The sequence below is a fragment of the Panthera tigris genome, chromosome D1, assembly GCF_018350195.1.
Source record: "Panthera tigris isolate Pti1 chromosome D1, P.tigris_Pti1_mat1.1, whole genome shotgun sequence".
Taxonomy (NCBI): domain Eukaryota; kingdom Metazoa; phylum Chordata; class Mammalia; order Carnivora; family Felidae; genus Panthera; species Panthera tigris.
Genome location: NC_056669.1, coordinates 105,997,939 through 106,021,308, shown reverse-complemented (window position 1 = coordinate 106,021,308; position 23,370 = coordinate 105,997,939). Strand labels below are relative to the sequence as shown.

General features: G+C 45.0%; 1 long non-coding RNA gene across 1 annotated transcript; it reads left to right on the top strand.

The window, feature by feature from the left end:
• The first annotated feature begins 3,916 nt into the window (after window positions 1-3,916).
• On the top strand, window positions 3,917-15,239 carry LOC122231428. The gene is made up of 3 exons (XR_006208671.1): window positions 3,917-4,245; window positions 10,664-10,738; window positions 14,768-15,239. It is a non-coding gene; the product is annotated as an uncharacterized LOC122231428 (long non-coding RNA).
• The last annotated feature ends 8,131 nt before the right edge of the window (window positions 15,240-23,370 follow it).

The window sequence follows — 23,370 nt, the reverse complement described above, 5'->3', positions numbered from 1 at the left end:
AAAAATAAATAAGTGTAAAAAATAAATAAGTAAATAAATAAATAAAATAAATAAATAAAATAAAATAAAATAAAATTATGGCCAGGGATGGTTGGTGCCCTCTGAGAGCTGAAGCCATCCAGGAGAGCTAGAAAAGGGCTCCTGAAGAGGCTAGGAGAGCAGGACGGAACCCCCAAAGCATTTCACCTAAGATCTGTCAGGATCTCCCGTGAGCCTTTCTCCTGTTTGGAGAAAGCAGACCCTCAGTGAAACTCTTCCATTTCTCCCCCCTTCCATTCCTTTCTTGGCGATCCAGCCTTGACCGTATCCTCCTGTTTCTTAGATGCTGGAGTCTGGGTGTGCATCTGTCTTCCACCCGCCCTGCCCGATGGCCTCCCTCTTTGCTTTGCGTGGCATTTCCAGGTGTCGGTAGAGAGAGCCTGTGCCCTCATTTCTGTGAATCGGGACGAGCGTAAAGTCATTTCCTCTTATCGCTCCCATCATCTCCCCCGTACCCCCCCCTCCAAAATCCGCTGAGCCCCCCGTACCTCTCCCTTCAGTCTCCTTACTCATTATGGTCTGGGTTGACACTTGGAAGCAGAACGCAGCCGCCAGGAATTTATATTTTCTGGAGTATATTCCTTTTAGTCTTAAATGAATTCAGTCGTGTATTAGTGACCCTTTTGATTCTGAGGATGAGACTTTGAACTCCCCGCCCCTTTTAATCCTTAATAAACGGGATGTTGTTTGATCATCAAACAAACAACTCCCCCACACCAGGGAGTGTTTTGGTGACTCCTAAACTAAGGGCTTATCCATCGCTCACGCTGGGGACAGAAAGACGCTTCCCTGGCTTCTTTTCGGGTTTGCACCCGGTGGGGCAGAGGGCCTGGGCCTGAACCCGTGAGCAGCGGTGGGGGGAACGGCAGGGGGAAGTTGAGTCGTTGGAAGAGACCGCCTGCCGGCTGGCCAGCCTCTGCTTCCCAGCTGCCTGTAAAGCCGTGGGGTCTGGAATGCCCACCCCACACCTTGCAGACGTGGGGGCAGAGTTTCTTGAAGCGCCGTTTAAAACCCCGGGGCAGTGTGTGCGGTTCTCGGGTAAAAACTGAAATCTCTGCTTTGAACCCCGGGTGAGGGTTTTTACTCTCGCAGGTATAAGGCCCATCCCCCCCTGTTCTGGGAAATCCGAAGGGAAAGCAATGGAAATGGAAGTGTTTCTGAGATGTTAGACCCGGATCTCTCGTTTGGGTGCTTATTTTTTAGTGTGTATTCCTTTTCACTTTTGGGGGCTGGGCCGGGGGAGGGGGCGGTCGTGGTGATCTTGGTTCACTGGGGGTGTCACAGGGCAAGTCGGAGAACTTGAACGCGCTGCCTTCCCTCATGGCGGGGAGGGGGGCCCAGTGGCAGTGACACATGAGCCGACAGGTGCTTCACGCGGTCCAGGTGCGTGGCTTACTGCTTGAGAGGCTGAATTCAGGAAAAAAAAAATTCAGAAATAAGTTCTGCCGAGGTTAGGTGGAGAGGGATGGGTAAAGGGATCTGGTTTCGCTGCCTGGGAGCGGGACGTAGGGAGTAGAAAACAACGTCAGTCTCGGTCGGGGATGCCAGCTGCATGAAAGAGAAGGCAGCCCTCCACTCGGGCAGCAGGCCGGAGGCTAAGGGGGGAAATGCACAGAGGGGAGTCCTGGGACGCCAGGAGTAGCGATAAGCTGCTCCCCAGGTCCTGGTTTGAGGTTTTTTTTGTCTACTGTGTATAATCACCTTTTGTTATTCTCAAGCCTTGTCTTGGGAAGGGGAGTGGAGAGCCAGTGCACAAGCCGCGGTCCCCAGGAGAGCTGCGAGGGAAGAGGCTCGGGGAGCACTGGAAGGAGTCCGTCAGATGCGAGCAGCCCAGGGAGTCTCCCTGTCCATGTCCTCTGGAAAACCCTGGGAGAGAACTGGATGTCCTGTAGTCATGCAGGAGCGGGGCTTGGTCAAAAAAGTGGCATTTTGGGGGTGCCTGGGTGGCTCAGTCCATTGAGCATCTGACTCTTGATTTTAGCTCAGGTCCGATCCTAGGATCGTGAGGTCGAGCCCCGCACTGGGCTCCGTGCCGGGTATAGAGTCTGCTTGATTCTCTCTCTCTCTCTCTCTCTGTCAAAAAAAGTAACGTATTTTTTAAAAATTTATTTATTTTTTTAATTTTTAATGTTTCTTTATTTCTGAGACAGAGACAGAGAGACAGAGTGCAAACAGGGAGGGGCAGAGGGAGAGAGGGAGACACAGAATCCGAAGCAGGCTCCAGGCTCCGAGCTGTCAGCCCAGAGTCTGGCGCGGGGCTTGAACCCACCAACCGTGAGATCGTGACCTGAGCCGAAGTCGGATGCTCAACTGACTGAGCCACCCAGGCGCCCCTAAAAAAAAGTAAGATTTTAAAGGGAAGGATGGCTGCTTATAATCACACAGGGTCCAGCACAACATAAGGGCAGTGGGAATTGAACACTGCATTCTGATGATGGTAAAGCATTTTGACCCCCACACTGTTCCTACCGAAACTTCTTTTGTCACGTTAGCAGACCAATACATGGTTATACAAACTCTGAGAAGGCTATTTGGGCCGCCTAAGGCTCTGTTCTCTCAAAGTTTCTGTTCCCAGGGCTATTGAAGCCAATTGTTGGCCAAGCAGACTCTTTGAAGAGAAGGCAACTATTTATGAACCCTGTGCTGCTTCCTGGCACAGAAGGAGTGGTTTGGGCTTTTTTTTTTTTTTGGCTTGATTAGTGTTTTTGTTTTTTTTAAGAAATATTTTGGTAACCCAAATTGTTCAGTTTGCCAGGTTAAAACTAAAAGATCAGTTTGGATACTTGTGTTCAGACAGACTGCTTATAAAGTTCAGCTCCAGAGGTAAAGCATAGTGGAGTTTATAGCAGTGTGGGTGATGCTTTGTCAAGGGATCATTTGGGGTACTTCTGCCCCAGAAGAAGGGCTTTTGAAAAACTCAGCTGAGCCCACAGCTCCCACCGTGTCTTTTCCTCTTGACGAAAAGTGGCTTCCTTCACCTTTGCCTGAACCCACGAGCAGTGACCAGGGTGGCAGCGAGAAGTTTGGAGTCAGAAAGACGAGGCCGCTGTGGCCTCAGCTGATTTTCCAGAACAGTGGCTTTCACGTGACGTTAGCAGCAGAGCCCTCTCCTCAAGCGTGATGTCATCGAGCTGCCTGATGGCGTAAAAGGGATAAAAATGGGGCAGTTCTGGGGCTCCTGGGTGGCCCAGTCGGTTAAGCGTCCGACTTTGGCTCAGGTCGTGAACTCACGGTATGTGAGGTCAAGCCCCGCGTCGGGCTCTGCGCCGACAGCTCAGAGCCTGGAGCCCGCTTCGGATTCTGTGTCTCCCTCTCTCTCTGCCCCTCCCCTGCTCCCGTGCTCTCTCTCTCTCTCTCTCTAAAATAAACGTTAAAAAAAAAAAAAAAAGACATTTCTGGGGGAGATTGAAACTGCAATTAAGTCTCGTTAAAAAAAAAAAAAAGTCTGACATCATCTACAGCTGGACTCATCTACTCCAGGATACGATAGTCACTTAAACAAGTAAATTCCTCACTCTGCTTATTGTTGAGTTTTCCAGCCCTTGCAACTGACAGAGTCCTAAGACAGGTCTATTTGCGGCTCTGGAAATATCTAGAGAAAGAGACTTCGAGAAGCTTCTAAAGGGTTATTTCCCCATCTTTGGAGGATGACAGATCGGTCACGATATACATGCATCTTTCCACACTTCTCTTTATACATCTGCCAGGGTCCTCGGGCTTGGAGTGTCATGGGTGTATGTTCTTGATGGACACGGCCGGTGAGTCTCCCCCACCTCCCCCCCCCCTTCCGGAGCCCAGCCTTGCGGAGCAGTAGTCCTGAGTGTAAGACCCCTTGCATCAACGCCCTATGAGCAGTTTTCCCATTGCCCGGTGAAGCCCCACGGCTCCGGGGGAGGTGCCTCGGGGCTGCCCTGGGAGACGTGGAAGACCTCCGCTTCCGCAGGGGGGCTCGACATCCTGACACTTCTCTGTCCGCCTTGAGCCGAGAGGGTGGCAAAAGCGCCCCCGGCTGGGCTCCCGCAGCTGCCCTCTCCTCCCGGGCGTCGGTGTCTGGGCCAGCTCGGGGGCACCCACGACTTGCTGGTCTCTGCCACGTCGATCCCGCGAGGCTGATTCGTGCCAAAGAAATTCTGATGCTCTGTGGCTCCCCGGACTGCGTTTTCCCCCACCTCCTGGGAAGAGAACGCAACTTGTTGCTTCCGCTCTGTGAGTAGATACCGCGTGCGGGCGAATACACCTCTCGGCATCTGGAGGCTGCAGAGCACCTTGCATCCCAAACGTGGCACAGATCGGCTGCAAAAGCTTATCCTACCCACTAGCATCTACTGCTACTCACCTCCTACATGCCCCCCCCCCCCCCCCCCCCCGCGCCTTAGGGTCACATGCAGACTCTGCCTCTGCCTGTGAGTCCCGTGGCTGACGCCGTCTTTGGTCCCTGCCCACATTGTCATGGTTTGGCCCTGATGTACTCTCTTCCCCTAGTTACCTCTGGGTTCATCATAAAGCAGCTCTTGGTCTCAATTTCCTTATTTCGCCAAGTGGGGACATTGCTGCTATAAACATTTACCCACGTAAGGCACTGGGTAAAGCAGGTTGAGTGGGGCAGCTGCCTAAGGGGCCACAGAGCCTGCAACGAAGGTGATATGGAACATGGTGGGGGGGGGGGGGGGATGAAGGTCCTAACCCGTTTAAAACAGTGCCTAGAACAGCGTGAGCACTCCGTGAATGTCACTATTATTTTTCATTTTTTATAATGTGTACTTATTTTTGAGAGAGAGAGACAGCGGGGGAGGGGCAGAGAGAGAGAGGGAGACGCAGAATCAGAAGCGGGCTCCAGGCTCTGAGCTGTCAGCACAGAGCCCGATGTGGGGTTTGAACTCATGGACTGTGAGATCATGACCTGAGCCAAAGTCAGGCGCTTAACTGCTGAGCCACCCAGGTGCCCCCAAATCTAAATACATTTAAATTATTTTAAATGTTTATTTATTTTTGAGAGAGAGAGACAGCGTGAGCTGTGGAGGGGCAGAGAGAGAGAGGGAGATGCAGAATCCGAAGCGGGCTCCAGGCTCTGAGCTGTCAGCACAGAGCCTGACCTGGGGCTCGAACTCATGAACGCGAGATCAGGACCTCAGCCGAAGTCAGACCCCTAACCGACTGAGCCACCCAGGCGCCCCGACGACGGCTTTAAAATAACACGACAGGCCGGTTCTCCAGAACCGTATGATTATTGTGGATCAGGAGGTGAAGGAGTCGGGCAGACAAAACAGCACATGACTTCAGGACACCTCACCATCTTGGATCCTTGCTCGTTTTCCAGTAGGTCCCAGAACATGCTCTACTGTTGCAGATCAGCCTCCCTGGGATGCAGACCCTGAGACAGAGGTTTTCGGGCAGGAAGTTCCCTGGGGGAGGGTGAGGAAGCAGAACTTGGCAGAGAGAATTGAGCCGCGATGCTGTCACGGCAAAGGCCTGAGCCAGCCTCCGGGGAGCTGGGGAGCTGCAATAGCCCTTACGGGGTTGTCCTGCAGTGAGGACGGAAGGCCAGTCCTTTACCAGAGGGCCTCTGTGTTTATTGGCTGGTGGCTGCAGGCTGCCAAGGACAAGGGGTGACCCTCCCAGAGAGGGTCTCAGTTGGGAGCTGTCAGCCGTCAACACTCCTAGCAGGTGGAAAATGCATCCTTCAGTCCTGAAGACAGTGGGGAGGGGGCAGCACATCACGCGTGTAGGCAATCCACAGCAGTGCACACGGTGATCACGTTTCCAGGCGCCACGATAGTTTCTGGAGAGTCAACAATAGAAAGAGTCCTTGAGAAGTTCAGCCTCTGGAGGGGATGCCCGCAGCACAGAAAACCAAAGCGTCATCTGCCCTCCACAGACGCTGTCCATGCGATTCTGTTGGCAGATAGCAAAATGATTCCTGTTTTGGGGTGCGGGTGGGGTAGGGATGGTGTTTGGATTTTTTTTTTTTTAACGTTTATTCATCTTTGAAAGACAGAGACAGAGCATGAGCAGGGGAGGGGCAGAGAGAGAGCGAGACACAGAATCGGAAGCAACCGACTGAGCCACCCAGGCACCCCTGGATTTTACTCAACACCCACGCAAGAGTTGCAGACGAGATTTCCCTCAAAGCCAAGTAACTAGGCTCTGCGAAAATACAACTTCGAAAAAATACAACTTTCCGTCTGTTTAGAGTCCCAGGTCTGCCTGACAGCATCGGTACTCAGTTATTTCAGGTTTAAGGGCGAGTCATTTCCGAGTATTTTCTTCTCTTTCTTTTGCTCCTGGACGAGAGATACCTTGAATGACACGGAAGAGGGTGGAGTCGTACCTATTTCCTCTCCTCTGTTGCTTCCATCTGCCTCAGGTGAAGTCCCTGTCGCTTGCACCTTGTGGAGGAAAAAGGTGCAGTTCACACCACTGTCCACCGGGGGACACCCTCCTCAAGACTCTGAAACTCCTTCCAGCCATCCGTTCTTAGCTCTGGTTGTTCTCTTGGCCTATTCGCCGCCTGGGGAGGGGAGGCTTGGGTCTGCATTCACACCCTTCCCGTCGTTTAGCCATCCGTACTTTGCTGCTTCCCTACCTTTGTGTCAGGGGAACATCGAGAGTGTTGTCCAGTGACAAAAGTTCCTGTTGGGAGTCTTGCACAAATTCGTTCCATCCTCAGTTCCCCAATTTTGGGGGGGGGGGCACCTAGCATATCACCCGGAATAGGACATATTTTAAGCTCTTCATCATTTATATGGCAAAATTATTGTCAGTAATAATAATGAAATAAGCAAATAATAATCATAGCTAGCATTCATAGGGACAAAATATTTTTAATTGAATTTTGAATACATAAAACTAATACATGGGGTGTGGGCGCCTGGATGGCTCAGTCGGTTAAATGTCCCACTCTTGATTTCAGCTCAGGTCATGATCTCACAGTCGTGGGATCGAGCCCCATGTGCGGCTCTGTGCAAAGTGTGGAGTCTGCTTGGAATTCTCTCTGTCCCTCTCCGATTTGTGCCCTCTCTTTCTCTCAAAAATAAATAAACTTAAAAAATTTTTAAAACAGAAAAAACAACTAATACAAAGTGCCACTATGTGCTCAATAGATTTTATCCTGCCTTGCCGTTTGAACTTTGATCCTTTGCTTACAGCCTGAAATGGTATTTTATGTAAATAATTGTCCAGTGAGTAAAAAAAAAAAAAAAAAAAAAGCAAAAACAAAAAACCAAAAAAACCCGGACACAACAAAATGGAAACATCAGCAAAAGGTTCAGCAGAAGCAACCCCTCTTCTACCGCTGACATAACATTTTGTGTTTCTTAATTTATTCATTGGTTTTAAAACAGGTAAAGGCTTAAAAATGTAAGTTCCATTTGGAAAATATTATTCAAGTTCAGTAAAATATTTCATTACACAAAATTAAATGTTCACTTGCCAGACAAAGGTGTTACATCTCACAGTTGGCATTGTTTTATTGTTTTAAATTTTAAACACAGATGAGATGCCAGGTGGCCACATAAAATGACATAGTTTAAGTAATTCAAGTTCAAGTTCTTTATCTTCCCAATCACTATGCTTTCATCATTTGTTTGAACCCTCTATGGAAAGGCAGGAATATGTCGTGCCACAGGGATGGAAGGCACGATAGTGCCCAAGGGGAGCTGGTAGGATTCTAAATCTTCATGAACTTCTTCTTGGAAGGAATGAGTGTAGCTGGGTCCACGGATCCCTGGGACCACTGATATGGCTCAGTCCTCCAAATCAATGTCCATGTAGATACAATATTTATTTAAAAGTTTTTTTAATGTTTTTATTTTATTTTTGAGAGAGACAGAGTGTGAGTGGGGGGGAGGGGCATAGAGAGAGGGGGAGACAGAATCCGAAACAGGCTCCAGGCTCTGAGCTGCCGGCACAGAGCCCGACGCGGGGCTCGAACTCACGGACCGTGAGATCATGACCTGAGCCGAAGTCAGACCTTAACTGACTGAGCCACCCAGGCGCCCCTGGATACAATATCTATTAAGTGACAAGTAACAAAACTGTGCTAACTTAAGGCCTACAGATACATTATCAAAACTTAACAATAATCACATCTATTGTCTAGAACTCGGACCGACAAAGTATTTTTTTTTTTTTTTGGTTGGGTAGGAAGAGTTTATCACTTACATTATTTAAAATTGCTGATGCCTGGTGATAAGAAAACAGAGGCTGACTTAGTAAGTTGTATTATTGTTTTCAGATTCTCTACCTGAATGTACCTCCTTAAGCCTTTGACTTCCTGCTAAGTGGGAGACTTTATTCTCTCCATTTTGGATAGAGAGATCTTTAGCTGGTCTTTGGGTTGAGGGAATGGCATGAGGACAGGACTGCTAAATAGGCTGTCTTCCTAATTCTTCCTGATACTGGATTTGTGAACCCACGCTAAAAATTGTGCTGGTTTATCTTACGGGTTTCCTCCCATGTCGTGAAAGCTCATGCCTAGTTCATTGACTCACTTCCAGCTGCTTGACCTGAAAAGAAAGGCCTTAGGCAGGATGATCATAAAAGCAAAACTGAGGCACTTTTGGTAGTAAGGGGGGACTGAATAACTGTGCCAGGATAACAGGGGGCACCTGGGTGGCTCAGTTGGTTGAGTGTCCAACTCTTGATTTTGGCTCAGGTCATGATCCCAGGGTCGTGGGATTGAGCCCCATGTTGGGTTCTGTGATGAGCATGGAACCTGCTTGGGATTCTCTCTCTCTCTCTCTCTCTCTCTCTCTCTCTCTCTCCCCCCCCCCACTCCCCAGCTCACACTCTGTCTCTCTCTTTCTCAAAAATAAATAAACAATAAAACAATTTTTTAAATAAAAAATAAAATGTTTTTAAACATGTTTATATGCCTCAGGCACTGTGCCTGCCATGCTTAATGATTAAGTTGGCTTTGCCACAGATACTAAAGGGCTATCAAAAGGTTTTAAAAAGAGGAGTGCCATAGTCTCCTGTGTTTTATAAAAAAAATTACCGACAGGTGAGTGGAAAAGGAAAGAAGAAGTCAAGGAGAGTCAAGGACAAGGAGACCTAGTTGGAAAGATACTGCAACAGTCTGTGTGAAATGCAAAGAATGTCTTAAAGTTGTGTCATTGTGGGTGGATGTAAAGAAATGATTTTGAGAGATATCTTATGGCAGTATTATATGGTGATATATTTTTATCGCCAGATTTTTGTGTATCATTGAATATTGAATTTAGGAATAGGAAATCAGATTGAGTCCTAATTGTCTTTCTTGTGCATCTGAGTGGACATTCTCTAAAATCAGAATATAAGAGGAGCAAATTTATGCTTTCTTTCCATTATTTGCTGGGGATATCTAAGGAGGGTTTTCCAGTTGGCATTTGAAATATATGTCTACATTAAATAGAGGGTCTGGGCTGGCGACATTGCAGGTGTAGGTGCACATTAAGTCCCTATTAATGTCAAGAACATCAAAGATGGTTATGTCAAAGGAGAAGAGAAGAGCGCTAAGGGTGAACTCTTTTGACTCTGATTTTGTTATATTTTTTTAAAGCTTATTTATTTATTTTGAAAGAGAGAGAGAATGAATACAGAAGTTGGAGAGAGGCAGACAGAGAGGGAGGGAGAGAGAGAATCCCAAGCAGGCTCTGTGCTGTTAGCCTGGAGCCCGACATGGGGCTTGATCTCATGAACCATTTGACTCTGATTTTAAAGAGGGCCTTGAGAAGTTGTATCCAGCAAAGCAGACATTAGGAATGGCTAGCAAAACCACAAGAGAAGAGAAATGTATCACTGCTGCTATCTCCTTCAAACACTGGTCCTCTTACTGTCACTTCCTCCTCTTGTCTGTCTCTGTAAATGATACTCTCACCCACCCAGTTACCCAAGTGAAAGCCTTTACAATACACATTCACTCTCCCTTTACCCTCACTCAAAGCTCAGTCAGTTCCAAATCCAGTCATTTCTACCTACTAAATCTCTTTCCATCATCATGATGAGTCCAGAGAGAAAACTGTAGCTTTCTCTGACTTATTATGGTTCCAGCCAAAACCAAAGAAACAAAATTCATGCTAACCTTGCACTGCTTTCCTGCAGACCCATGAACACTTTAGTATTTGTCTTGTGTCGGTGTCCTGGGAAAGAAGATTTTATTTCTTTATTTTGCAGAGTCTCATCACAGCTTCCCCTTGGGACTTTATTTATTTTTTAAGATTATTCTGAGAGAGAGCGAGAGCACACACAAGCTGGGGAAGGGCAGAGAGAGAGAGAGAGAGAGAGAGAGAATCCCAAGCACAGAGCCTGACATGGGGCTTGAACCCATGAACTGTGAGACCATGACCTGAGCTGAAGTCAAGAGTCAGACACTTAACCAACAGAGTTACCCAGGCGTTCCTTCTTTTTGGGACTTGAGATGGTCTGTTGTATTTCTTCACCTGTAATTTCTGCCTTCTGTACATCTATAGTCCCTCCAGCTTTTATAGCCATTGTCCACCACTTTCAGTCTCTTTACTCAGCCCGAGATGAATTATGCTCCTTTTCCTGCCTTGAGCTCCTGGTTAGTTGAAACAGAGACCGCTACTCCAGGCAGCCTCCAGACAGGTGAGAACATTCCAAATGAGGTTTTCTCTTCTCCTTCCAGTTCTACAGAAGGCTTTGAAAGCTGGGCTTTCCTCCAGGCCATTACTGTGCAGATTATGGAAAGGGTGGGGGTAAGGTAAGTAAAAATTTCCTACCTTTTTGAATGTGCTGTTATCCTCGATTGGTTTTCATTTGGTCGCTGTGGTCCTTTGATTGTTTTCCAGAGCTCCTATGAAGTTATTTTCTTAAGTCTGTAGTGTTTAAAAATTTATTAATGTTGCCATGGGGGGAATGAGTGCCTTAACTTTCCTAGCTTGCAGTCTTTCTTACTTCATACATTTGGAGGGTCTGTCTTTAGGTGTGTAAATGTTTATGATTGTTAGATATCTTTGTTGTATTGAAACTTTTATTAATATATAATGTTCTCTTTAGCCTCTTGTAAACGTTTGGATTTCAAGTCTTTTGTCTGATACTCATGTAGCCAACCCAGATTCCTTTTGATTACTATTTACATGGAATATCTTTTTCCATCTTTTCACTTTTAACTATTGTGAATACACAGCATATAGTTGGAACTTTGAATTACTGTCTAGCGTACTTTTATTTCAACCTGAAAACTACCTTTAGTATTTTTTTGCAGGGCAGATCTAGTGATAATGAACTCCCTAAGCTTTAAGTTTATGTAGGCATATTTTAATTTAACCTTCATTTTTGAAGGACAGTTTTGTTGGCTATAAAATTCTCAGTTGATAATTTTTTCTTTTTTCTTTTTATTTTTTTTTTTTAAATTATTTTAGAGAGAGAGAAAGACAGAGCATGAGTGGGGGAGAGAGGCAGAGAGAGAGATAGAGAAAGAGAGAGAGAGAGAGAGAGAGAGAGAGAGAGAGAGTCTTAAGCAGGCTCCAGGTTCAGCACGGAGCCTGACCTAGGGCTCAATCCCATGACCCTGGGATCATGACCTGAGTCGAAATCAAGAGTCCGATGATGCTCACCTGACTGTCTGAAGGACAAAGTCCCTTTTTGCCCACGCTGGCCCCCATAGCTTGTTCCAAGGAATGTGGACATAGCTACCTACCCCAAGGATGGATGTTTATGGATAGTAGCCAATACTGTGCTAGTGGCTGAAACTGACTAAAATGAAAAACACTTTATAAGCCAAGACTTCATCTGGAAGCTCCGAGCTTTGAATAGGCTCTATATTTTTTAAATCGTTAACCAGATAGCTTCTACCAGTGCTTTTGTCATCCAGACGAAAAGATGGATTCCTGGTGTCCATCTTCCATGATGTCACTCCCTACCTAATTCTTTTTAAATCTTTGCACCACCGATCATCTCATGAAGTCCAACTGCTGGTTTGCAACATAAAATGCCCATGAAGAACCGTGGGGCATTCTCTTCAGAAACCTCAGAACCTGGAGTGGCCACAATTCTTCAAAGAGAACAATAGGTTCTCCGTATTTCTTCTCATGATAGGGCCTCAAACATTTCATTAGGAAGAGGGATATGGCTGGCCAATACTATTATGGATGATTTCTTTGAAATTTCCCTTGTGTCTTTCCCACATCCCTAAGGTTTATCATATCTGTAGGGGTGTTTTGTTTTGTGTTGTCTCTTCAAAGGCATTTTGCTGATGAAAAACAGAAGGAGCTTGTAATACTGCTTGACTTTTCAAAACCTAAGATCCATAGGGAACATGAGAAGTTCTCTGGAAGAGATGAGAGAAGAGGAAAGAAGTTGAGTGTGTGGGAGGGGTAAAAAATGGGGGAGGGTCTGTGCGTTGCAGGCCACAAGGATTCCAGTCCTGACATCTGGTAGAACCCCAGGGAACAGCAGGCCCATAGCAGAGTGGCTGCTTAGGGAGCTAATCAGCGAGACTGGAAGCCCCAATGCCAATGCCTCATGTAGTGGTAAATGGCAAGGTTGTAGCAGCCAAGGGCACAGGGTCAGTATTCATTTGGTAGTCTTTTGAACATAGAACTGATAATCTGTAGGTTTTTCTCACCCCATCACTGTAGTATTGCACATGTCTGTGAGATATAGATAGTTCTGGTAGGGAAGGATTATAAAAATAATCCACAAAACTAACCAGTTTGTGATTTACTGCCCACTTGGAGGAAATTGGGACTTAATTTTTTTTAAAATATTTATTTAGTTTTGAGAGAGAGAGAGAAAGAAAGCATGAGCAGGGGAGGGGCAGAGAGAGAGAGAGAGAGAGAGAGAGAGAGAATCTGAAGCAAGCTCCAGGCTCTAAGCTGTCAGCACAGAGCCTGACGTGGGCTTGAACCCACAAACTGAGATATCATGACCTGAGCTGAAGTCGGACACTTAACCAACTGAGCTACCCAGGCGCCCCAGAAATTGGGACTTAAATTAAAATTATGTTGACTTATAGAAAATAAAAATATGAGCCTATACCTGCACTGTGCACTAAGATATATACCATTACCTCTGTTCATGCCTATGTTTTCATTTCATCTCTGCATGTGGAGTGCTTTGTGTATGCATGGTAGTTACTACATGCCCAACACTACATGCTCAATAAATGGCATCTGAATTAGTGAAGACTCATTTCAAATCTCTTGATAATGATGCCAAATTGTGTTTTTAGCAGCCTTCTAGCATGAACTATTTTATAATTCTGCTCTTGAATAATGAATTTCTATTTAACTACACTCTCACCGACTTTGACAATGAGCACACTTTAATTTTTGATCTTTTGAAAATAAAAGTTGACATTCCATTTTAGTTTGTATGTCTTTAATTTCTAGTGGGTTTTATATGGTTGTCCATAAATTTGTTAGCCATGTGGCTTTTTTCTTTTGAAAACTTAATGTTCTGCCTTTTACCCATTTTCTATTGAATTATTTATTATCTTTTCTAGTAGATATTAAAAGTGTATTTTTTTGAAAATTGTTCATTTTGTCATTTACTCTTTTTTAATTAAAATTTTAAAATATTTATTTATTTATTTTTGAGAGAGAGAGAGCAGGGGAGGGCAGAGAGAGAGGGAGACGGAACCCCAAACAGGCTCCAGGCCATCAGCACAGAGCCTGATGCGGGGCTCAAACTCACCAACTGTGAGATCATGACCTGAGCCAAAACCAAGAAACAGACACTTAACTGACTGAGCCACCCAGGTGCCCCTGCTCTTTTATTTTTGACACGATATTTTGAAATTTTATGTACTTTTTGTTGAAACTTTGAATACTTTGAAAATCACACACTGGAAAGTCCACCAATAAAAGTTAATCGTTTTTATCATTTTGCTGAATATTTTTCTGTTTTTTTTTTTTTCTGATAAGTTGTTAAAGTTTGGCCCAACAGTGGTTTTAAGTGAGCATTATTCAAATTGACCTCTCTCTAAATTTCTGCCATTTGCTTTACTATTCAAAACATTTTTTTATTCCAGGATTTTGTAGGCAAGTTTTCTATCGAAAAGTATGATTTATTTATTCCATTTAAATTTTTATTAATTAGAATATTTTTTGGTTAGGCTATAACATCACATTAGTCATTTATTTAAAAATAGTTATGGGGGCGCCTGGGTGGCACAGTTGGTTGAGTGTCTGACTTTGGCTCAGGTCATGATCTCACAGTCTGTGAGTTCGAGCCCCGCGTCGGGCTCTGTGCTGACAGCTCAGAGCCTGGAGCCTGCTTCAGATTCTGTGTCCCCCTCTCTCTGTCCCTCCCCTGCTCATGCTCTGTCTCTCTCTCTCTCTCAAAAATAAACATCAAAAAAAATTTTTTTAAGAAGTTATGTGATGTAGATGGAGCTAGAGTGTATTACGCTAAAAGCAAAATAAGTCGGATGGATGAGCACTGAACAATGTATAGAACTATTGAATCACAGGGCGCCTGGGTGGCTCAGTCAGTTAAGCGTCCAACTTTGGCTTAGGTCATGATCTCACGGTTTGTGAGTTCGAGACCGGCATCAGGCTCTGTGCTGACAGCTCAGAGTCTGGAGCCTGCTTCGGATTCTGTGTCTCCTTCTCCCTCTGCCCTCCCCACACTCACACACTCTGCCCCTCTCTCTCTCTCTCTCAAAAAGATGCCAAAGGGATTTGGAAAAGGCAAGGGCAGTATGCAAAAATTTAAAAATCCTTTCCAATTCTTGATCATTTAAAAACACCTAAAATCACTACTCCTTTCCTTCTTTTCTCAACAGTTTCATTCCCAGCAAAACCAGTTGGTCTGAGTCTCGCAGACTGCACAACAGGACTTGTCCCCCGAGATGTATTGTCATCTGTGGGAGGGGCTCTGGTCTCACTCAGATTCTTCAGAGGTCAGGGCAGTCCTCAGGCCTGGTGGTGGCTGACTTTATATGTCAACCTGGTTAGGCTGTGGTGTTCAGATGTTTGGTCAAACATCAATCTAGATGTTTCTGTGAAGGTAATTTTTAGATATAATTAATGTACAAATCAGTAGACTTTGGGTAAAGCACATTTCCCTCCATAATGTGGTGGGGGGGGGGCAGGGATGAGAGGGGGAGCTCATCCAATCAGTTGAAGGCCTTAAAGAAAAAGGTCCCCCAGATGAGGGAGGAAGTCTGCCTCCAGATCGCCTTCAGACTGGGGAACTTGTCTCTTCTTTCAACTCTTCCCTGGGTCCCCAGATTTTGAATGTGCCAGCCTCCACAATCTTGGGAGCCAATTCCTTAAAATAAATCTCTCTCTGTACATGTACACATCCTAGTGGTTCTGTTTCTCTGGAGAGTCGGATTAATTCAGGCCTACAGGGATCAGCAGTCCCAGAGAGCTGACTGCAGTCCCTGGGGCTGGGGGCTGTCAGGGTCTGAGGGATGAGAGCCTGGTGTTAGAATCTGTGTGTGTTTGTGAAGTACCTTAGGGTGTGTTTGCCACACTAAGGCACCTAATTTTGGCCCCTTCACCACTAAACCTACCATTGCAGGCTGAGAAGAGCTAGTCTGTGTGATCTAGGGAGCTGTGGGAGGGGTCTGAAGCCTAGGGAGTCTGGAAAACATAAGACGTAGCTAACCCAAAGGCATGGGCCACATGGAATAGTCTAGGTCTAAAGCTGAGGGACAGTGGGCTCAACTCATGTTTTGCCTTCCTCACTGTAGATGTAGAGCACACAGCTCCCCTAAGGGACAGCCAGGGGTTTACTCACTCCTTTTCCACATCCTGGATGGAGTCAGGCAGAGGCCGATTCCTGGTTTCAGGAAGGGGTGGGACAATAAATAAGACCAGCGAGGATGGAGAAGATTCCATACGTGATCCAGGGCAGGTGGGGGGAAGACACAGTTAGGATCATCAAGAGGGGAGACAGGGCAGTCCCAGTATAAGCAGCAATCCCCAGGATTCCTGTAACAGTTGCCCTTGGGGTGCAAACAACAATACAAAAAGTATAGTGAATATCCACGCATGTAATTTGTGATTGATCACTTTGTTTTGGTTATGGGAGACAGCGCATCAGCTGTCCAGGAAGGTTGACGAGACCCTCTTGCTTTGGAAATTTTCTCTCTTATTTGCTAACAATTTTTTTTTCAAGCTTAATCGTGCAGTAAGACACAATTTGATCATTAAAAAAATACCGTTAACCATGGCATCTACCTTTTGTGTGATTCAGAAGATCACATGAGCTATTAGATTAAACGGCTTCATCCAGTGCCTGACAAAAGCTTAGCTTTCAATAAAATTCAGGTATAATAATAATAATTATTATTAAAATCGATGCTTTTGATAACCAACTAATTTTGGTTCTCCTTTCCCAATAAGTGTCAATTCACTGGGAAATGGCTGTTTTGATCCTGAAAGAGCATCATGAGATTTATACCTGACTGTGGTGGGGATTAGTTCACTTTCGTGAGTGGAAGAAGTAGGGACGGTGGGAGAAGAGACTCCTCCTTCCAAAGCTGCCAAAACCACGTGCAGAGTGTGCGTTTCTGGAGAGAGGAAGGCCAAGGGTAATGAAAACAGCTGAGCTGAGGCGTGCCTGGGTGGCTCAGTCAGTTAAGCATCTGACTCCTGATTTCAGCTCAGGTCATGACGTCACGATTCTGGGATCGAGCCCTGCGTCAGGCTATGTGCCAACAGCACGGAGCCTGCTTGGGATTCTCTCTCTCCCTCTCTCTCTGCCCCTCCCCTGCTCACACTCTCTTTCTCAAAATAAATAAACATTTAAAAAAACCTGAGCTGTAAGAATCAGAATCCATTCAATGATAAGTGAAAAAGACACTTTTGGAGATGTTTTTGCCTTTGTAAAATACATCGTATGGACGTTGCACAGAAACAGGATGGGTGCAGTGGCTAATCTGCTAACTTACCTACGTAAGTAGGTAATCTGTGACTTACCTACGTCGTTAGGCTTACGGTGAATAAAAGGTTTGAAAAGGTATTCCATCAACTCTTCTTGTGTCTCTGAGACTTGACAGAAAAGGAGAGAGGAAGGTGAAGCCAGCAGGAGCTGCTTTAATTTATTCTGTCCCGTGTCTCCTCTGCCCATCATGTAGAAGGTAGGACTGTCATGTGAGCAGTTACTGAGGGTGTAAGACTCCTCCATGTATTCCAGAGTTTAAAACCTAGGAGCTTGCACCGTGTTGACATGGGACTAGTATTGCGGAAGAGAATGACAAAATAACAGCACCTTTCGTAACGGATAGCTGGAGAGCAGCTGGATGTAGAAGCCCGTTTCAGTGATCGAGTCTAAGGACCTCTACTAGGAAAACGTGTGACTTCGAAAGTCACAGAAGGCAAGTTTCAGGGAGTCAGTTTGATACCTCCTTCCCGCCCTCCCCTTCCAATGTTTTATTAAGAGTGTTACAACATTGGAGCGGGCTCTGTCGTAAGACAGCAAACTCGCGTCATTGCGGACATTGGGTTTGAGACGTGGAGCCGCCGATCTGGAATCCTGTAAAATACACAACAGTGCTGGGCGTTAGGGGAAGCGTGGGGACCACCCTGGTTGCCTCATTCATCACATATAATCATTCAGTTTAATAAAATGGATCTAAGAGAGTCTCGTAACTGCTTAATGCCTTGTTCCTGCTGTGTCCTCCTTTCCTTGAAGGCAAGGAATTTTTGTTTTCTTGAGGTCATGATGACCTCCTTAAAGTCTGCGGTGAACAAAAGAGGAGAGACAGGTGGCATAATGTTTAGATTCTCTGTCCTAAAAATGGTAATTTGAGCGAGGAAGCCAGAGGTTGGTGATAAAATACAAAGGCATAGTCTGATTTGTGGAATATTTGTGTTGAGGGCATTTTCTTATTTTCTGTATTTTTGACACTCTGGCATTTGGGGCCACGATCCCAGAGATACTGGCTCTCCCAGCTAATTCATAGGGATAGCAAGTGACTCTCCTGTAAGTGTACCTTTGATATACAAACCACCAGCCCAGAGCCCACAGCCCAGCCATCTTTGTCAAACTCACACACCATGCCAATACTGCCCCTCCCCTAAATCACCCCAGGGCAAGGTACGGGACAACTAGGGGCCACTGCTATCACCCAGAGCACACCAGAATTATTCGAACCATCCAATCCTAACCCTACTCGGGGGCCTACCATCTTCTGTTCCCACCCAAACTGCAATAAAGGTGCTAGGCCATGCTCTCACCTCTCTGCCTCTGGAATGGCCCTGGTGCCTCTCCACATGGCCCTGTTGATGCGTCCTGCCTCCTCTTTCCAGGGATCTGTGAGTATAAACTTCCTTCATGACAATCGTTTCCAAGTCTGCATGTCTTGCCATACCTGATTAAAACGAATCTCTGGGTACCACTTAAACACACCTTCATGGCAAGGTAATGATTTACAAGTTATCATAAAGGGGCACCTGAGTGGCTCAGTCCGTTGAGTGTCCAACTTTGGCTCCGGTCATGATCTCGCAGTTCATGAGTTCGGGCCCTGCGTCGGGCTCTCTGCTGTCAGCGTGGAGCCTGCTTTGGATCTTCTGTTCCTCCCCTCTCTGTCCCTCCCCTGCTCCTGCTCTCTCTCTCAAAAATAAATTAAAAGGCATTAAATTTTTTTTTTAAAGTTGTCGTAAAACAATGATATGGTAATGGAGGTTATAACTGTTAAGTTTTTTGGCGAGGGGAGTGGGGAGTTTTGTGGTGGAGTATACATAATGGGGCCTTCTAGAGTTTTAGAGTTTTGCCCTACATCTTCGTCTAGGTGATGGTTATGTGTTCACATAGGGAAATATTGAGTTGCATCTATGTTAGCCCCTTCTTGTTTACAATTTTACCTCAATTAAAATGAAAACAAACACGCGAAGGAACTTAAAGCAGAGTCTGTCCACGATTGAAGATCTCAGCATCCTCTTCAGTGATGAGCCTGGTGGGACCATGCGATAAAACCCCTCACTGTACAATTTGTTTTGTGCTGGTCTCTGCATGACCCGTTTGCTACTCCCAAAAGGCAATTATCTTTGTAGCTTCCTTATGTTTTATTTCAAATCTGTCTCTAGAGCATGTGTCCTCTGCAATAACAAACAGAATCGTGTCTCCATTATGTCAGCATTCCTCATGTACTATGTATGCAAAGCCTATCTCACAAAGGACAGGGCCCAGTTCTTTGATGCAGAACAAGTGTGGAACAAGTCAACCATAGAAGGTTTTTCGGTGCTGCCTCCAGCTCCCCCTGCGTGCTGGGTCTCCCAACTTTCAACAACAACAGCAAGAAATTGCTCACGGTCCCAAAATGTAGGCATTGTGAGGTCCATAATGGACGACAAGACAGATGGCTTATTTTTCTATGTGCGGGAAGATATAGCCATGAAAGCTGCATTGATAGGTGTGAAAGTGTTATGAAAGGTGAACTGGGGAGTTTAAGGGGACTGAGAGGAATCATACAGTGACAATGACTTTTTTTTAAAAAAAATAAATGTTTATTTTTGAGAGAGAGAGTGCACGAGCAGGGGAGGGGAAGAGAGAGAGGGGACAGAGGATTCCAAGCGGGCTCTATGCTGACAGCAGAGAGCATGATGTGGGGCTAGAACTCACGAACATTGAGATCATAGCCTGAGCTCAAGACCTGAGCCAAAGTCAGATGCTTAAATGACAGAGTCGCCCAGGCGCTCTGGGAATGACATTTTAACGCGAGACTCAGTTGGGCTGCAGGGCCTCAGAAGAGGTGTGTAGGTGAGAGATTTAGATCAGGATGGGGACTAAATGAGAAGTTACTAGGATTATGGTCCAAAGCTTCATTTACCCCAGAGGGGCATGGGAGTTCTGGTAACTGAACTTGGTTCTCAGTTGGCCACTCTTAGTAAAAAAGACAAACAAACAGTTTATTTCAGGAAAGAGGATAATTTCTGAGAACCTAGATTTTGGTTCTTGGGTTTACCTCTTTCAGAGAAATCCTGGCATGCTGTGCTCCATGAGTGAGATGCCTAGAATTCAATATGAGAATGAGATCAGGGAGGATCTTCGTGTAGTATAATTTACACCCAGATTTTATAACCTGGCATTATATGATGGCCCTACAACATGCTATGTATATGCCTTGAGGAAAGTAACATGAAATCTCTAAGCCTCAATTTCCTTGTCATAAAAAACATGAATAAGAAGGGATGCAAGGATGATTTCATAACCGCAAATCAATCAGTGTGATGCATCACAATAACTAAGTGAAGGATAAAAACCATATGATCATCTCAGTAGATGCAGAAAAGGCATTTGACAAAATTCAACACTCATTCATGATAAAAACTCTCAGCAAACAAATCCACAGCTAACATCTGTTGCATTTCAGTACACTAATAATGAAGTACCGGGAAGAGATATTTAAAAAACAATCCATTTACAATTGCACCAAAAAGAATAAAATACCTTGGAATAAGGGTAGCAAAGGGAGTGGAAAACCTATACTCTGACATCTATAGGACATTGATGAAAGAAATTAAAGAAAACACAGGTGAAAAGATGTATTATCCTCATGGACTGGAAGGACTAATATTATTAAAATGTTCACAGTACCCAAAGCAATTTACAGATTTCAATGCAATCCCTATCAAAATACAGTATTTCTCACAGAACTAGAACAAATAATCTTAAAATTTGTATGGAACCACAAAAGACCCAAAATAGCCAAAGCAATCTTGAGAAAGAAGAACAAAGCTGGGGATATCACAATCTCAGATTTCAAGCTATATTACAAAGATATAGTAGTCCAAACTGTATGGCCTAAAAATAGACACATAGATCAATAGGAAAGAATAGAGAGCTGGAAATAAACCCATGCTTGTATGGTGAACTAATCTATGACAGATAAGGCAAAAACATACAGTGGAGAAAAGGCAGTCTTTTCAATAAGTGGTGTTGGGAAAATATACAAAGAACTTATACAACTCAACATCAACCCAAATAATCCAGTTAAAAATGGGCAGAAGACATGAACAGACATTTCTCCAAAGAAGACGTCCAGATGGCCAACAGAGACACGAAAAGATGCCCAACATCACTCATCAACAGGGAAATGCAAATGAAAACCACAATGAGATACCACCTCACACCTGTCAGAATGGCTAAAATAAAAAATAAAAAAATAAACCAAGAAACAGTAAGTGTTGGTGAGGATGTGGAGAAAAAAGAACCCTGGTGCCCTGTTGGTGGGAATGCCAACTGGTGGTGCAGCTACAGTGGAAAACAGTAAGGAAGTTCCTCAAAAAATTAAAAATAGAATTACCGTATTATCCAATAGTTCCACTACTGGGTATTTACCCAAAGAAAATGGAAGCACTAATTTGAAAAGATATATGTGCTCCTATGCTCATTGATGCATTATTTACAACAGGTAAGACATGGAAGCAACCTAAGTGCCCTTCAACAGATGAATGGATAAAGAAGATGCGGTATATATGTATAATAGAATGTTACAAATTTCCAGAGATAGAACAAAGCCTGCCACAGGCAGAAACTCACTACGTATACCATAAACCAAAGTGTGTGGGTGAATTACCAAACAGGAAACCCTCCTTTCGCTCTGTTCTGTGTGGTCACCAACGCTTCCTTCCACCGGCCTTACTGACCTGAAAGATGGCTGCCATCACATTAGTTGGAAAGGCACAGATGAGTCTGTATTACTTTTTCTTACAGAGAGTGGGACCAGTACAATCTTTAGAATTGCGAATACTCCGTGCTTTCTGCCTCTTCGAGCAAAAAGTGTTCAATACTTTCAGCAACCGTATATTGCTTTCTGACGCTAACCCAAACAATGCCGACACCCATGGAGAGCCAAGGCAGTGAGGTCAGAAGAGCCACAACCATACCTGTGATCTTACCTTCCATTCCTCTTACGGATACTAATACAGGTGTCAGGTTATGGCTTCCCCATATCCCAAATCCAGCTCCCTTCCTACTCATGCCCCTGGCTAGGGTGTCTCCAGCATTCTTTCTTCCATTCCTAAGTGTGGCTATTCTAAGTGGCCGTTAAGCCCTCCTCTGGTTTGTTGGTGATAACCAGCCACCGAGCAGACTCTGTCACCTACCTGATCGAAGAAGACAGAGTTGCAGTCAATTCTCATGTGACCGTTTTCCACCTATTCTTTGTCCTGAGATGGGGAAGGACTCAGAACATACTACCCCAAATCTGCTGCTTTGGCCTTTTGATTCTTTAGAGCTGAAAGCACTTGGGAAACAGCCAACACAGGAAGAGCTCTTACCTCCCTCTTTCTACCGAAACATAAGTCATAAAATTTCCCATGACAAAAATCTTCCTCCTGTGCCAGAAAAAGGAGAATATTCTTATCGATAGAGACTGGGAGTTGATACCGAAATGGACCTGTACAAACTTAATGAAGTAACTACAAACTTAATAAAATAACTTGTAACAGAGAATTTTTTCCCTTAGTTTCCCCATAGACGTCCTACTCCCTGTCTCACAAATTACTGCCCTCAGTCCCAGCCCCTTCGTTGTGTCACATTCCCACAATTTACTGTGTATGTGTGTGTGCGGTAAAAAGCTATATAAACTTTTAGGGCTAATGGCTTCTTTGAATCCTCATTTTCTTTCTGAAGACTCTCATGTGCCTGTAAAAATATTAAATAAATGTGTATGTATTTCTCCTGCTAATCTGTCTTATGTCAGTTTGATGCTTTTTTAAAAAATTGTTTTCAATTTATTTTTGAGAGAGCGAGCGAGAGCTAGCACAAGCGGGGGAGGGGCAGAGAGACAGCGGGGACACAGAATCCAAAGCAGGCTCCAGGCTCTGAGCTGTCAGCACAGAGCCCAATGCGGGGCTCGAATCCATAAACTGTGAGATCATGACCTGAGCCGAAATCCCACGCTTAACCGACTGAGCCACCCAAGTGCCCCATGTCAGTTTAATTCTCAGGCCATCCACAGAACCCAACAGGGCAGAGGGAAGTTTTCTTCCCCTGAAGATACATGCCTTTCCCCTCCCATCTAGTACCCACTCCTGTTCAGTTATACCAGAAAATATTTAATCTACTTCCTCTTGTTCCATAACTAGGAAAATTCCATGCAATGTACCTTCACTGCTTGGAATACAGACTTGGAATCATATCGGCTCCCCTTTTTTTCGGGGGAAGTACCAAATTTAGCAAATGTAAGTACAGCGTATTTGTATTTGTATTAAAAAAAATTTTTTTTTAGACATTTATTCATTTTTGAGAGACAAAGACAGAGCGAGAGGGGGTGGGGCCAAGAGAGAGAGGGAGACACAGAATCTGAAGCAGGCTCCAGGCTCCGAGCTATTGGCACAGAGCCCGACATGGGGCTTGAACCCACGAACCGTGAGAACATGACCTGAGCCGAAGTCAGATGCTCAACCGACTGAGCCACCCAGGCGCCCT